This window comes from Opisthocomus hoazin, chromosome 4 (assembly GCF_030867145.1).
Source record: "Opisthocomus hoazin isolate bOpiHoa1 chromosome 4, bOpiHoa1.hap1, whole genome shotgun sequence".
In the NCBI taxonomy this organism is placed as follows: Eukaryota; Metazoa; Chordata; class Aves; order Opisthocomiformes; family Opisthocomidae; genus Opisthocomus; species Opisthocomus hoazin.
In genome coordinates, this window is record NC_134417.1 from 12,050,091 (window position 1) to 12,062,936 (window position 12,846).

Consider the following 12,846-nt stretch of genomic DNA (forward strand, 5'->3'; position numbering starts at 1 on the left):
TTTGGAGGTGGACAGTTGAGCACAGGCAACTTTTGAAAGAGTCTTTATGTTTAAATGCTTCAACTCATTGAAAGCACAGTTTGAGAGGAGAAAAGTCATTCCAGATTCTAAACCTGGTCTTTGGGCTTATTCTTGAGATTACAGTCAAGTTTCTTTTTAATCCTTGCAGGAAAGGAAGCAAGAATGCCTGCCTCTACTGCATGTTTTCTGGTGGATGTATAGCATCTTTGAATAAGGAATCAGGGAATTTGCAAAGACTGGGAAGTATTTATTTAAATTTCTATTGTTACCTGTTCTACAGTTGGAAGGCTGTACTGCTGTAACTCCTTCCACTTCAAAAAAATTATGCCTGGCCTTCAGTATGTATGAAAGACTAATCAGGCTCTTGTGCTCCTCTTTTATATATGCTATGGTTCGTCAAGAGGTGCAGTACTTCGCCTGAGGTACGCTGAGCCAGCATTCCCACATATTTCCAGACGTACTGCAGTGCACTGGTAATAATTATTCTGCACAGTGTCAAATAGTAAGGAATTCTTTGCTGTAAATAGGTACAGATGCAGATATGGGATGCTAGGTATCTAGATTCTTGAAAGGGAATGACAGGAACAGTTTTATATGGATCTTGAGTTAGAAGTGTAACCAATAGATCATGATTATTGTACTGTCTATCAGCACAACAACTCTGTGTTCAGCTTTCCAGCTAAGTTTTCAAAGCTCTTGGTTCTTAGGTTTTTAAATTCTGCTGACTCTTCTCTCTGCCTTTACACCACCCTAAACACACCTAAAATGTTTGCTGACCTGTCTTTTGGTTATCACCATGGTTGCAGCTTTTATCCTGGTGAAAGTGTGCTTCTATGGATTCTGTAACAATTTTCTGGTATTATTAACCCCAGAGTCTCTTCTTAAGTACTATTATTCAATTATCTGCTTTAAATGTAAGTGAAATTCAAATACATCTAATTAAACTAAATGGATTCTAAGCTCAGTGTATGTTCTGATGTACTGCTATGTCTCTGACCTGCCCCGGATTGTTAATTTATGAATTTATAGCTGTAGTGTCACTTTTACATTTTCTGTAATGTAGAAGAAGACTCCACCGTACATTCCAAGCCAAGCTCTAATGCAGGACTTCTACCTGTAAGGTTATAGCTATACAAAAATGATCAGAGGTCTGATCCAAACACAAAGTTTTTTTAACAGGACTTTTGATTATACTGCATCCTCGTTGTGTTCAAAGTTCATACTGACAATTTGGCTCCATTTCAGAATTCCTCAGATACTTTGTATTAATATGAGAATGAGGGGTTGAATCTGCCGTTACGATGGGGATAGTTTAGCAGTCCATTCCACTCTTAGACCCAGTTTGTCTGTTTTGGTTTAGTTTCGTATTTCAATTACCTTCAAAACATTATTCTATTTGTTAAACCATGGACCATATTAAAGTCATGCATATCCCTAGAAGGGATGAAGTCAGTCTAAACACCATCAAAATGTGAATGCAAGCTCAATAGTTATTAGAAACACAGGTGTATAAAACACAAGTGAAAACAGAAAACCTATACTGTTTGTTAAAAAAGAATCCAAAACCAGCCAACAAACTGAAACACTTAATTCTGGGATAAAACAGTCTCTTTTTTTGACTTTTCATATCCAGCTTTTAAGTCCAGAAAAGAGAAATACATAACTGTCAAACCAAACAGACCTTAACTACGTGTCCAGTCTTAGGTTGGCTATCAGTCAGAGAACAGCTTACTGAATTGTTGCAAGAAAGAGTTACGGTTAAAAATAACTCCTAAAAACACCTTGGTATCCATGGGAATAGATGGAAGTAGATATTATGATCACTACCTTAAACAGCAAGAGGGCATCAGAGTAACCTTGCTTTTGCTTATTTCTTCAGTAGATGAACTGAAAGTTTTCCAGTTGATGGAAATGAAGTTTTTCCAGGCTGTGTATTCCCAAGTTACCCTGTCTTTTACAGAAGCCCTTCATCCTGTGACGACAAGCACAATTCACAGTTTTAAAGCAGAAAGCAAAGAGTACCAACCTGAACTCTGATTACACTAAGATAGAAGTAATAGAATTTGTGGAGCCCATACTGGTAAACAAGCTATTATTTGGAAAGGCTTTCCAAGTTAATTTCTGCTCATAATTGACTGAATACTTGGACAGGAAAGAAAATCTCAGTATTCAGGAGCTAAATATGTTTTTTCATATTTCTAAATGCAATGAAGTCCCCAAACTCAGTTTCATTTGGTACAAACTATTCCATTTAATACTAAAAATATATTTTTAAGTAAGTGCTTGTCGAAATAATGACACAAATTGATATGTAAATCCCAGAAAGAGATGATTATATGAGTGTTCCTGAAGAAGTCTGTGCATACCTCACAAAACCTAAGTCTAGTTCCTACCTGTATTTCAGAGGAACTCCTCTCCTCTCCTCTCCTCTCCTCTCCTCTCCTCTCCTCTCCTCTCCTCTCCTCTCCTCTCCTCTCCTCTCCTCTCCTCTCCTCTCCTCTCCTCTCCTCTCCTCTCCTCTCCTCTCCTCTCCTCTCCTCTCCTCTCCTCTCCTCTCCTCTCCTCTCCTCTCCTCTCCTCTCCTCTCCTCTCCCTCTCCCTCTCCCTCTCCCTCTCCCTCTCCCTCTCCCTCTCCCTCTCCCTCTCCCTCTCCTCTCCTCTCCTCTCCTCTCCTCTCCTCTCCTCTCTCCAAATTCAGATTAGGTTTCTGCCTCACAGCAGTGACCTAAACACCAGTCTCTTTGACTGGAACAGTCCCACTTTGTAAAATATACTTAAATATTCATGGAGCCAGATGGTGAGAGAAAAAACAATGCTCTAGTTTGGTGGTTCGGTAACCCTCCTGGGGAGGGTGGAGGTGTTAGTCCCAGTGAATGTGTAATTATTTATACAATGTAGAACAGTGTCAACAGGAGAAAGTGACAAGTCCTGTCCCCCCCAAAATTGCCCTGCAGGAATGAAGAAGGGTAAAGAAACAATAATGCATTTGCCAGAAATCTGCCAGGTATAGTTAACAACAGTTTAAACACACTCTGAAAATAATTTACAGATTATTCCTGAAATAGCTAAGCTTTTCGATGAATAGATGTTCTTCCACATCTCTGAGACCAGCCTTGTTCCCCATATTAAGTGAACAGACCTTTCATCCTCCAAAGCAAAACAGCTCTGAAAATAGAAATCATTCAGAACATATTTTAAGATCTGAGCATCTCATAACATCATACCTCTATCCTTGCTCCTATGGACATCAATGGAAGGAAAAACAGTATTTATATGTTCAACAAGCAGATCTGTCTCTTGGAGAATGCTGCTCTATAATGGCTTGTGTCTGGCAGGAATAAAGAACTCTTGAGACCTGCCTGCCAGTTGAATAGTCACGGCTATATGGAGCTCCGGCAGTAATGTTTTTGCAGTGTGATTGCCGAAGACATCAAGCAAGGCAAGGTTCTTAGGCACAGATGAGTTTTCATTGGAACAACTAAAAAGACAGACAACATTTCAGGCAACAAATTCTTATTCAGGGCTAAGACAGAAGAAGCAAGCTTTCAGCTACATGCAGGCTGAGGAGAACTGCTCTCACTTTATCTCAGTTTGTGATTTAGGCAATGTGACACACTTTTCTAACATTTTCTCACAGCTCATATGAGTTAGCATTGGAGAACTCACAAAAAGCATAGATAGTTCCAGTGCATTGCTGTGATTTTTTTCTATGCACATTTTGCTAAAGTCTGAACCTTAGAGAAGCATTTTACATGTAAACACTTAACAAAGATAGTATCTTACCGACGACTTACTTGTGTAAGTCCTAAGTCTGTAGGACTTGTGTAAGTCCTAAGCCAAAATTCTCCTGGTGGCTAACATACAACGGCAGTAGGTATACAATGGCATAAAAGAGTAGGAAAATAATGAAATCTGGACCAAAAGAAGACTGTGCCAAGCAACACTTAGGAAGTTGTTACACTGATAAGATTCTCACTTTCAGAATTTATGTCCCTGTGACACCTCTTCTGCCACCGCATGTGTGAAAACTGGTCCTAAATAACTGCTCTAGGTGTGAAACTCCTGTGACTACGGTGTTGAGAAGGTCTGTGTTTTTCTAGCAGTGAGTCTCTGCTGAATCAGTCTGGCTTTTATGGCAGTGGTGCTACAGCTACTGGCAGGTAGATGAAGGGGACACAGACATCTCATCTCTGTTGGCCCCGGGCAATGTCCCATGCAGACTTTTTAGAGAAGCAGTAAGAAGCCAGGATGGGAAGTATGCTGAGAGCTCCTCACCACTCACAGTGACGAGAAACTGTGTCCAGAGCTGGGGGAACAGTCACCTGTGAGTGCCCCAGCCCAAAGCCCAGAGACCTCAGCACTGGCACCTTGTCCATCACCCTGCCTTTAATCTCCCCCAAATCTCTGCTGGCTTCCAGTTGGGCCGTCAGGCTCCACGTGCTGGTTCTGCGCAGCTGGACACTGGATGCAGCAGTGGAGGATATAGCACAAACACCATCTCTGGGCCCACTCTATCCACCCTCTCACAATTGCACCAGTGGATCATTGCCAAAAATGGTTGGAGGCCTGCGGTGGGTGACATTTGACTACATGGTAAATTTACCCTGGGCAAAGAGAGCCACTGTTACTGCAGTGAGCCATTCGAGTCTGGCTGAAGCTACTTACTTAAGGCATCAAAACAAGGAACCTGAAACAGGAGATTTCTCAGGACTTCCAAGCACGGAGTTTCACATTGTATGTCCCACCCACAGACCCCTGTGCCTAGCCTGACAAAAAATGGCATCAGAAATTGGAAATTCACCACCTCTGGCTTTTAAGAAGGGAGCAAAAAAACCTAAGAGGTTTAAAGCTTTAGTCACCAAAACCAAGCTGTCTGAGAATTTTTTTTAAAGCTCAGCTGTAAACAGAGTAATAATTCATATTACAGTAACCATAGAGTCATGTCCCTTTTGTTAGTCATATGCTTTGCCAATAAAATGACTTTCATAAAACAAGAAAAACTTCATAGAGTGTGGAAGATCTTTTGGGAGAGTGTATAATTAAAGCACACTGTTTTCTGACATCTGGAAAGAAATTCTTGACTGCAGAACAATAGATGACCTCTAACCTTTAAAAATACATTTTCAGATAAAGTATTTTCAAATAAAATTTTGAAGGAAAGCTGCTGTGAAAGCAGAGAAGTGTCTGTCTTGACACTCAGAGATGGAAGGGACACAGCAGATTTCTGCATCTATACATCCTGTGTAAAAACTATGAAAGAACAAGCAGCTGTCAGCAAGATGTAAGAATCCAGCAAGTGATGTGGTGATGAGTACTCAAAAGTTAAGGAGTTAAATACTGCATAGACTCTGGCAGATGGAAGGAGAACGACTGACTAGCAAGAACTGCACTGAACCTGGTGTATGTAGCCAATACAACAGGTAAGCAAGTAAAAACTGGTGCAGAATCTGTATTGAGATTTAGCCAAAGGAGATGTGTTGGATATGTGTCAACCAGGAAAAACGGCTTGGAGAATGTGGCAGTATGTCTGTCCAGATTGTGAGCTCAAGATGAACAAAACTTAGCTTATTACAACAAATTGAAAAGTGTTAATATTTCTAAAGCCATAGCAAGGAGATGCAGAATTACTAAATCTGCTGGCATCTTTCCTGTGTGGGGCAGGTCAGCATCTCAGGCTCCTTTGTTTAGGAAGAAATCAGAAATTCTGTTGAAGAGAGACGGAGGCAGTTGCAGTGGTCATAAAACTAGATGCTAACACATTTTTCCAGCATCACATTCCTGTTGGAATTCAGTGTGAAATTGGCACATGACTCTAACTGGTGTCTTTCAAATATGCTCCAATGCCTCTCCACCACCTGACTAAATTCCTCGAGGCAGGGGTGCACAGTTTAGCTGGTGCTACAGAGAATAAATGGAGGCACAACTGTATACATATATTCTGAGTATAGTGTATTTTATTTTTTCGGTTTGGAATGTGGATCAAGCTAATTGCAGGCATTACAGTACGTACAGAAATGCAGTGAGCAGGTGTAGTGGATGCACGTGTTTTTGGAGGAAGCAGCATTCCTCTGTCCCTCTCGCTGCTCTGCTGTGTGCACTACAGCACCTGCCGCAAAGCCCAGCCCAGACGAGGAAACAGACTTTGGGCTAAGGGGATGAGGGCACCTGGCCTTGGGAAACGAGTGTGGTGAGCCACTGCCCAGCTGAGGCTAAGGCATCCTTCAGACGGGCCATCACCGGCCAAATGCCCACCAGGAACAGACTCCTCTCCTGGCCCAGGTCTCTGGCGTGCTGGTGGTGCGTGTGTGAAACTCTCTGCAGTTCTGCGGGTTTGGTTTGTAGCTGCTTGTCTTTGGGTTTCTGATCTGGGTTTTCAACCATGACTTCCTAACTCTGTCCAGCCCTGCTCCTGACTGAGGGCTGTGGGTGCGGGATGCTGGGCTTTACCTGTCTCACTGCCTCAGCTTGCTCCGCTGGCGGTGGAGGATGTGAGGCTGGGGTGGTGGGGCTGCCCAGCAGAAAGTGGGAGGCTGGGTTCCTTTGCGAGCTGTGGCTGTGCAGCTGCAGGATATGGGGAGGGGGGGTGTGTGTGTGAAGGTTTTGCATATGGCTCAGAGAGCCATGAAGCCTGGCACCTCCGCATCAATATTTTTTTTCCTCCCATAAGTCTGTGGTGTCATATGAATTATGTGTAGGCTTAAGATAAGTATTCAAATGAGCGTTGGTGAGAACATTGCCCTGTAACGCCAGCTGGACCAGAGAATTAGTCTGGAATATTACCCGCAGCAGTCAAAGATGAGCAACAGCTTAAAACTATTTCTTTCGATTATTTTGTTAACAGCTAGTCCCAAAGCAAATGATACTTCCGAGACTTGATCTCTGCATGAAAGTAATTTAAGGGAGTGTGGGAATTTTCAAGATAATTCTTTGAGTTAAGAGATAATGTGGGGAAAGATTTTTTTCCCCATTACCTTCCTACCTCTTCCACTTTGTTCCCATCATAAAATAAAAATCTTTGACTGCACAGTTATAAGTGAGGTCTGAAATTCGAGACTTAGCATCAGCATACCCTGTAGATGGTTGCCCTTCCTACTTATAAAGGACCTTACGAATACCCCAGAGTTCAGCGCATGCTGTGGTAATTTGTGTAAGAGGAATCGTAAATATTTCACTGAAGCTCACCTTGCAAAAACCACTAGAGAGTGTTGTAGATGAGAAAACTCCCCAACACATGACACCTTTCGGTTCGTACCATGGCACTAGAGCGAGCCCCTGTTTACTGCAGTCAGTCCCTGTTTACTGCATTAGCTACAGTCTAATGAGTTGCTTCCTGTGGCAGATCCAGGGCTGGAAGAGCTGGACAGATTGCGGTGGTTCTATTATTAGAAGCCTGTTAGGTTTGACATTGAGCATAAAAGATGGGGCTCGTGCTGCAGAGCATTTCTCACCCTCTTGAGAGTAAATCCCTACAGTTGTTATCAGAAAATACAGTCAGGCTTCAGGATTCTTGTTGATCAGACTTCGAAGTCAATCAGTCATATGGAGATACACAAAATCTGTTGACAAGGAAATGATGACTGATATCCGAATAACAAAATCTGATGAGAAAAGACAATAAATCTTGCTACTATCAAAGCAAATGCTTCAGAGTCTAAAATTTCACTCTCAAGGATATTTTGTATGTAGATAGCTTGTGCGTAGACTGAGTTTATGCAATGTGTTTGAAACATCCAGAAAAGCTTTACCTATAGATAGACTGTGTGAGTGAATACATACTTTCAGTTTTCAGTGGTACATCAGAATAAATTGATTATTATGTTATTATTGGATTCAGCAGAATGTACAGGCATGTCACCGCATTTGCACCATACCTCAGGTGCGATGTACAGTTATTTACTCGTGTTTAGTGCTAACACAACCAATGCTGTAGGACAGGAAGAGAAGACTATCAGAAGGACGCAGGTAGTTAGGAAGCCAGTTGTATGTCCTATCTGCGTGACAGCAGGACGCGTAGCTACACAGCGCTTACAAGACTCAGGCAGGGCATTGGTATGGCACTGGCACAGGGACAAGCACCCCGCACAGTCTTGCTATCTGCTCCACCTTGGTTTTTCTTGGAGAACTTCCACCCACATTCGAGGCAGTTGTCAGAGCTCAGCTCACCCTGAAGGAGGCAGAACTAAAGGAATACGGCTTCAGACTTCAAATTTGTACAGAGAAGGTGATGACGTAGTGAAGTTGGGTTAGGAAGTTTGAAGAAATAAGTGGCTGGGGAAAACGTTTTTGAAAAGAAGAAAGAAGCATAGTAAAGCAATTCAGAAATGCTGTGATGCAATGTTAGATCTGCATCCGTGCAGTGAGGCTGCTGGCTGCACAGCTTGTGCCAGCACGAGATGTAGGGGTCACTGGGCAGCTTGCACAGGAGCTCGTACTGTAAAAGACTTTCCCGTATGTTGGTGTTAAATGAGGAAGGAATGAACTGGGCTTGCTCACGTCCCAGCTCTGACAAGGGCTGTGGAGCTCATCTGACAGCCTCGGGGCAGCTCTGGCTTGTGCCTCTGCCCAGAACAGGCTTATTCGCAGGATGAATAGTGGGCAGGAAAGCACGGCTGTCTCAGAGGTGCCACGTGAGCTTTGGCGGCAGGTTGGGAGTGCAGTGCCGCTGGCCAAAATGAATTGGAGCTCCCCAAGAGAGCTCGAAGGTCATGGCAAGCCAAGAGCTAGTACCTGTGTCTGTCTCTGAGCAGGAGGGACGAGCATCAGCTCCGCTTTACAAACAGCATAGCTAGCCCCACAGCTCCTGCTCCAGTGGGAAACTACGAGCACGGGACAGTATGTATACTCTACAGCTGAAGGAGGGGAAAAGGCGAGTTAACTAGCAAGCAGGGACTGAATCACAGCACTGCTACAATACTTTAACTGACATTTCAACATTAGAGCAAAAAGAGGACTGCAATATTTCAGAAAGTACTTTTTAATGCTTTAGGTGTTGAGAACTGTAGCACGAAATAGGTGTGCGTTGTTTGACGTTAGCTGGGAATACGGCAGGTAGGCTGTAGTGACACAGACCAGTCTGAAAAGTGAGTGGCGGAATACAAAAGCCGCTCACACCCAGCGGGCGACAGCTTGGCCGTGGCGGGGTGGCCGTGGCGTCGCGCCCGCCGGGTCTGTGCCTCGTGGCTAACTCGGGCTTTGCCAGGGCCAGCCCCACGCGCTTGCCCTGAGTTGTTTTTCTCGTCCTCAGAAGTCCTCACAGAAGGTGCCATGGGCCAGGAAGGAGCTGTTTCTGAACTGATGACTTCTAAGTGCTCAGCCTTGCACCGCTCCAGCTGCTGGAGGATGAAATCCTGTGTAAGGGGATACTTGCAGACATTTTTTTGAGCTATTGTGTTTTGTTTCTTTGCTGGCTTAGCACACATTAGTTCTAAACTGGTATGCAAGTCTAATAGGTATGTTAACCTGTATCTGCGGTGATATGTGTATGGTAAAGAGAACAGAACAAACGAACTTATTTTAGTCAATATGTTTAAATAAACATACAATGCAGCAAGACGCGCACTCTCGCTCTGGCTGACTCTGCTCCGTTGAAGTTCCAGGAATGCCGAGGAGGGCAGCATCATCTCCTCCCAAACAGCTTTTCTTTCCGTACGGGATTAGCAGCTGCCGCTCAGGCATTGCCCCCGCCAGGCCGTCAGGCGCTCCGTGCCGGCCGCCCCCCGGCGCGCTGCGCGGGCGGGGCACGGCCCCGCACCAGCCCAGGGGCAGCGGAGGTGCCCGGGTCGGGGGAGCCTCGCAGGGCCGCCTTCCCACCGGCTGCGCGGCTCCGGGCCAAGCGGGGCGGCGGCGCCCGGCGAGCGCTGCCCGGTCCCCTCTGCGCGCCTGGACGGAGCGACAGCGGGGAGCGGCCTGCGCGCTCCGCCCGCCGGCCCCGCTGCCCGGCCGCCGCCAGGCCCGGCCCGGCCCGCGCCGCCTGCCCGCGGCGCTGCGGGCTGCGTCTGGGGCCTGTGCGCGGAGCCGGGCCGGGCCTGGCGCGCGGTGACACGCGTGGGGGTGTGTGTCTGTGTGTGTGTGTGGTGGCCGGGGGGAAGCGGGGTCAGGGGCGTTTTACCGGCCAGGATTATCTCCAGCCTGTTCGTGCCTTCCAGGCAAAACTCAAAGGGAAGAGAACGGCGCCTGGTGCCTGTCTGTGAGTTTAGCTCGCGAGTCACTCGTGGAGGGAAGCTCGCTACGGCTGATCTGTTACGGTACACACGGGAAGATGTCACCTTAGACTTCATTCCCCAGCCAGTTCGCTGCAGGTCGTTTCCTTCGCAAGACACTGGGTGACTGAAACGGCTTCGGAACAAAGGGTGGTCAATGCGGGGCAGCCAGCGGGACGCGGCCCACGCCTGGGACGTGTCTGGCGGCTCTGCCCCGACACAGAAGCTGGAAATCGTGACGCTTTCAGCGCCTGAAAATCTTGAATATTTGTTAGCTATATGTGCATATTAGGCCAACGAATAACATTCCTTGGGGTTATTTAAAAGCATCAATAAAACTGCATGTGATACTGCTAGGTGAACATCCAGTACCTCCCAGTCCGAGCCACAGCTGGTGGAAAGGTGAGACGGCCGGATTCACTGCGGGTCTTCAGCAGCTCTGCCTGGAGAAGGTCACCGTGACTTCCAGAAGAGAAAGCAGTGATTACTTCACTTCGCAATATTTGTAAGTCCACCAGTTCATTTGCTTTGTGTAAATCTGAGTAACAAGCCTGCCAGCAAAGTCAAATTCAACATGTCTTGTCAACTCTATGAAATTAATTTTTCCCTTTTTTTCCTTCAATAAGGAAGACTTCTAAAATGTCTTGTTGGTAACAGCTGGAGACCTCACCCAAAGTAAGTAGGGCACCACCAATTTTTTTATAAATGTTGCTGTCTGAACACATTTATCATGTAAATAATTCAGCCTTATGTCTGAATACAGGAGCATACCACAGGCTAACTGTAATGGAGGTACATACTATTTCCCATGCATTGTATCCATTCACTCTGTCCTTTGGATTACTGATCATCTCAGTAGAAGCAGATCCTAACATACACTGGGTTTATACTCCCTCTGAGGTGTTACAGCTGCTGAGTTCGCCGTGACTATGTGATCTTAATTATACAACCTGAATATTGCATTTGAGCAGGTTTTCCACTCTAATATACCTTAAATTCCCTGTGTTTCACTGAAATCAGTTAAATTATTTTTTATTGTCCAAAGTACATCTGAACTTTAAGATAAAAGATATAGCATGCTTCTGTTGGAGCGGAATACTTACAGTTTGAAGGAACATGCTCTGTTGCTGGGGACAAAGGTATTCTGGACAGAATATTTGGCTTCTGTGTTTAATCTTTGAGACTATATATACAGAAATAAACATTCTTTTTAACCAGATTGGCTAGTGAATGGATGTTATAGTGCTCAGTGAGTCTGACTGTTGTTCCAAACTGGTTTACTCCAAGCCACGGTTTTCTCCCAGATTACAAGAAACAATGTTTTATTATTGTAGTTGCTACAGTTGGAAAATTTGCATTTCTATTTCACGACCAAGTTGGTGCATTTCTAGCTTTTACAGATGTATTTTGCTCTGTTTCATATTGAAAACTTTCAGACAACGGTCTGAAAGGAGAATGCTTTAGAAGAGTAAGGCAGAGGGACTGTGCGCCTTGGGTGTCGGAGGGTAGGGCGCTGCCCTCGGGCTGAATGGCTGAATGCGCTCTGCCAGACGCTTGCTGGCAGCATTTCCCTGGCACTGTCTGCTCCTTAGGGCTCTGCTTCTATAGCACACTTACACACGGGGAAAAGTTCACCCCTGTGACTGAACAAAGATAAACATATATTCATATTAAAGTTAAGCATGTACTTATGAGCTTCACTAAATTTGGGATGATAAGACAGAGAATGCCTGTGTGCACAAAGGTATCAGAGAAGCTGTCCCAGGGACCTCTTCTTTACATTTTGCTCATTGTATTATTTGTGAGTTCTTCAGATATGGCTGCTTGTTATCCACCGTGTTGACATTTCATAGCTGTCTGTGCAAGTGCTGTTAAAAAGAAGAGCTGAGATCTTGGGACGCTACTGTGTGCCAGTGATTGAATTCCATAGCCCCAGGACTGCGGATGCAGGCGGCCCAGCACATAAAGAGGGAAAAATCAAGGGTTTTCTTACTGTACAAGTGGCATTGCGCAGTTCCTCAGCATAACAGAGGAGAGTGACAAAGAATAGATGCTTCCTAGCAAACAGAGGATAATAGATGAGAAGTATGCTTAACACCAAAAATGAAGCAAAACTCTATTTTCATATTTCATCAGTCAGCAGGGACACAAAAATATTAGATCTTGGGGCAGGAGAGACTCAAATTAGAGAACTCTATAAAATTGTTTACTCTCCAGAAGGATTGTGTGATATTTTTGCCATTCTCCTGTAAAGCCTGTATCATGTACCCAAAGGCTGCGCTCCCTGACCAGAGAAGTATTTCCAGCTCCCCGCTGACAGAAGCGTACTGCCACTCTCGATAAGGAACCAGCCTGGTAACAGAGGGCTCTCTGGTGCAGAAGAGTGCATCTGTGGTGTCTGCCCCAGAGGCTCTCATTACTGAAATCAAGGTTTAGCCTTAGCATTAATACTGATTTGCTTTTCATTTTTGCCAGCTTTTTATTTTTTTAATGAGTTTCATCTCCACTCACAGATTCTACTAACCATGAATTATCCTATGACGAGCGAATAAAATCTGAAGGTTAAAGCTGTGTATCCCACGTCCCTTTGTTCCTCCACAAACACACTGTCCTGACTTTTAGGGCC

General features: G+C 44.9%; 1 long non-coding RNA gene across 2 annotated transcripts; it reads left to right on the forward strand.

The window, feature by feature from the left end:
- Positions 1-10,015: 10,015 nt before the first annotated feature.
- LOC142361015 (uncharacterized) lies at positions 10,016-11,408 on the forward strand. 2 transcript variants are annotated; one of them, XR_012763559.1, is made up of 4 exons: positions 10,016-10,071; positions 10,167-10,725; positions 10,847-10,895; positions 10,984-11,408. It is a non-coding gene; the product is annotated as an uncharacterized LOC142361015 (long non-coding RNA). The 2 variants fall into 2 exon arrangements; XR_012763560.1 differs by lacking the exon at positions 10,016-10,071 and having other exon boundaries at positions 10,183-10,265; positions 10,578-10,725.
- The last annotated feature ends 1,438 nt before the right edge of the window (positions 11,409-12,846 follow it).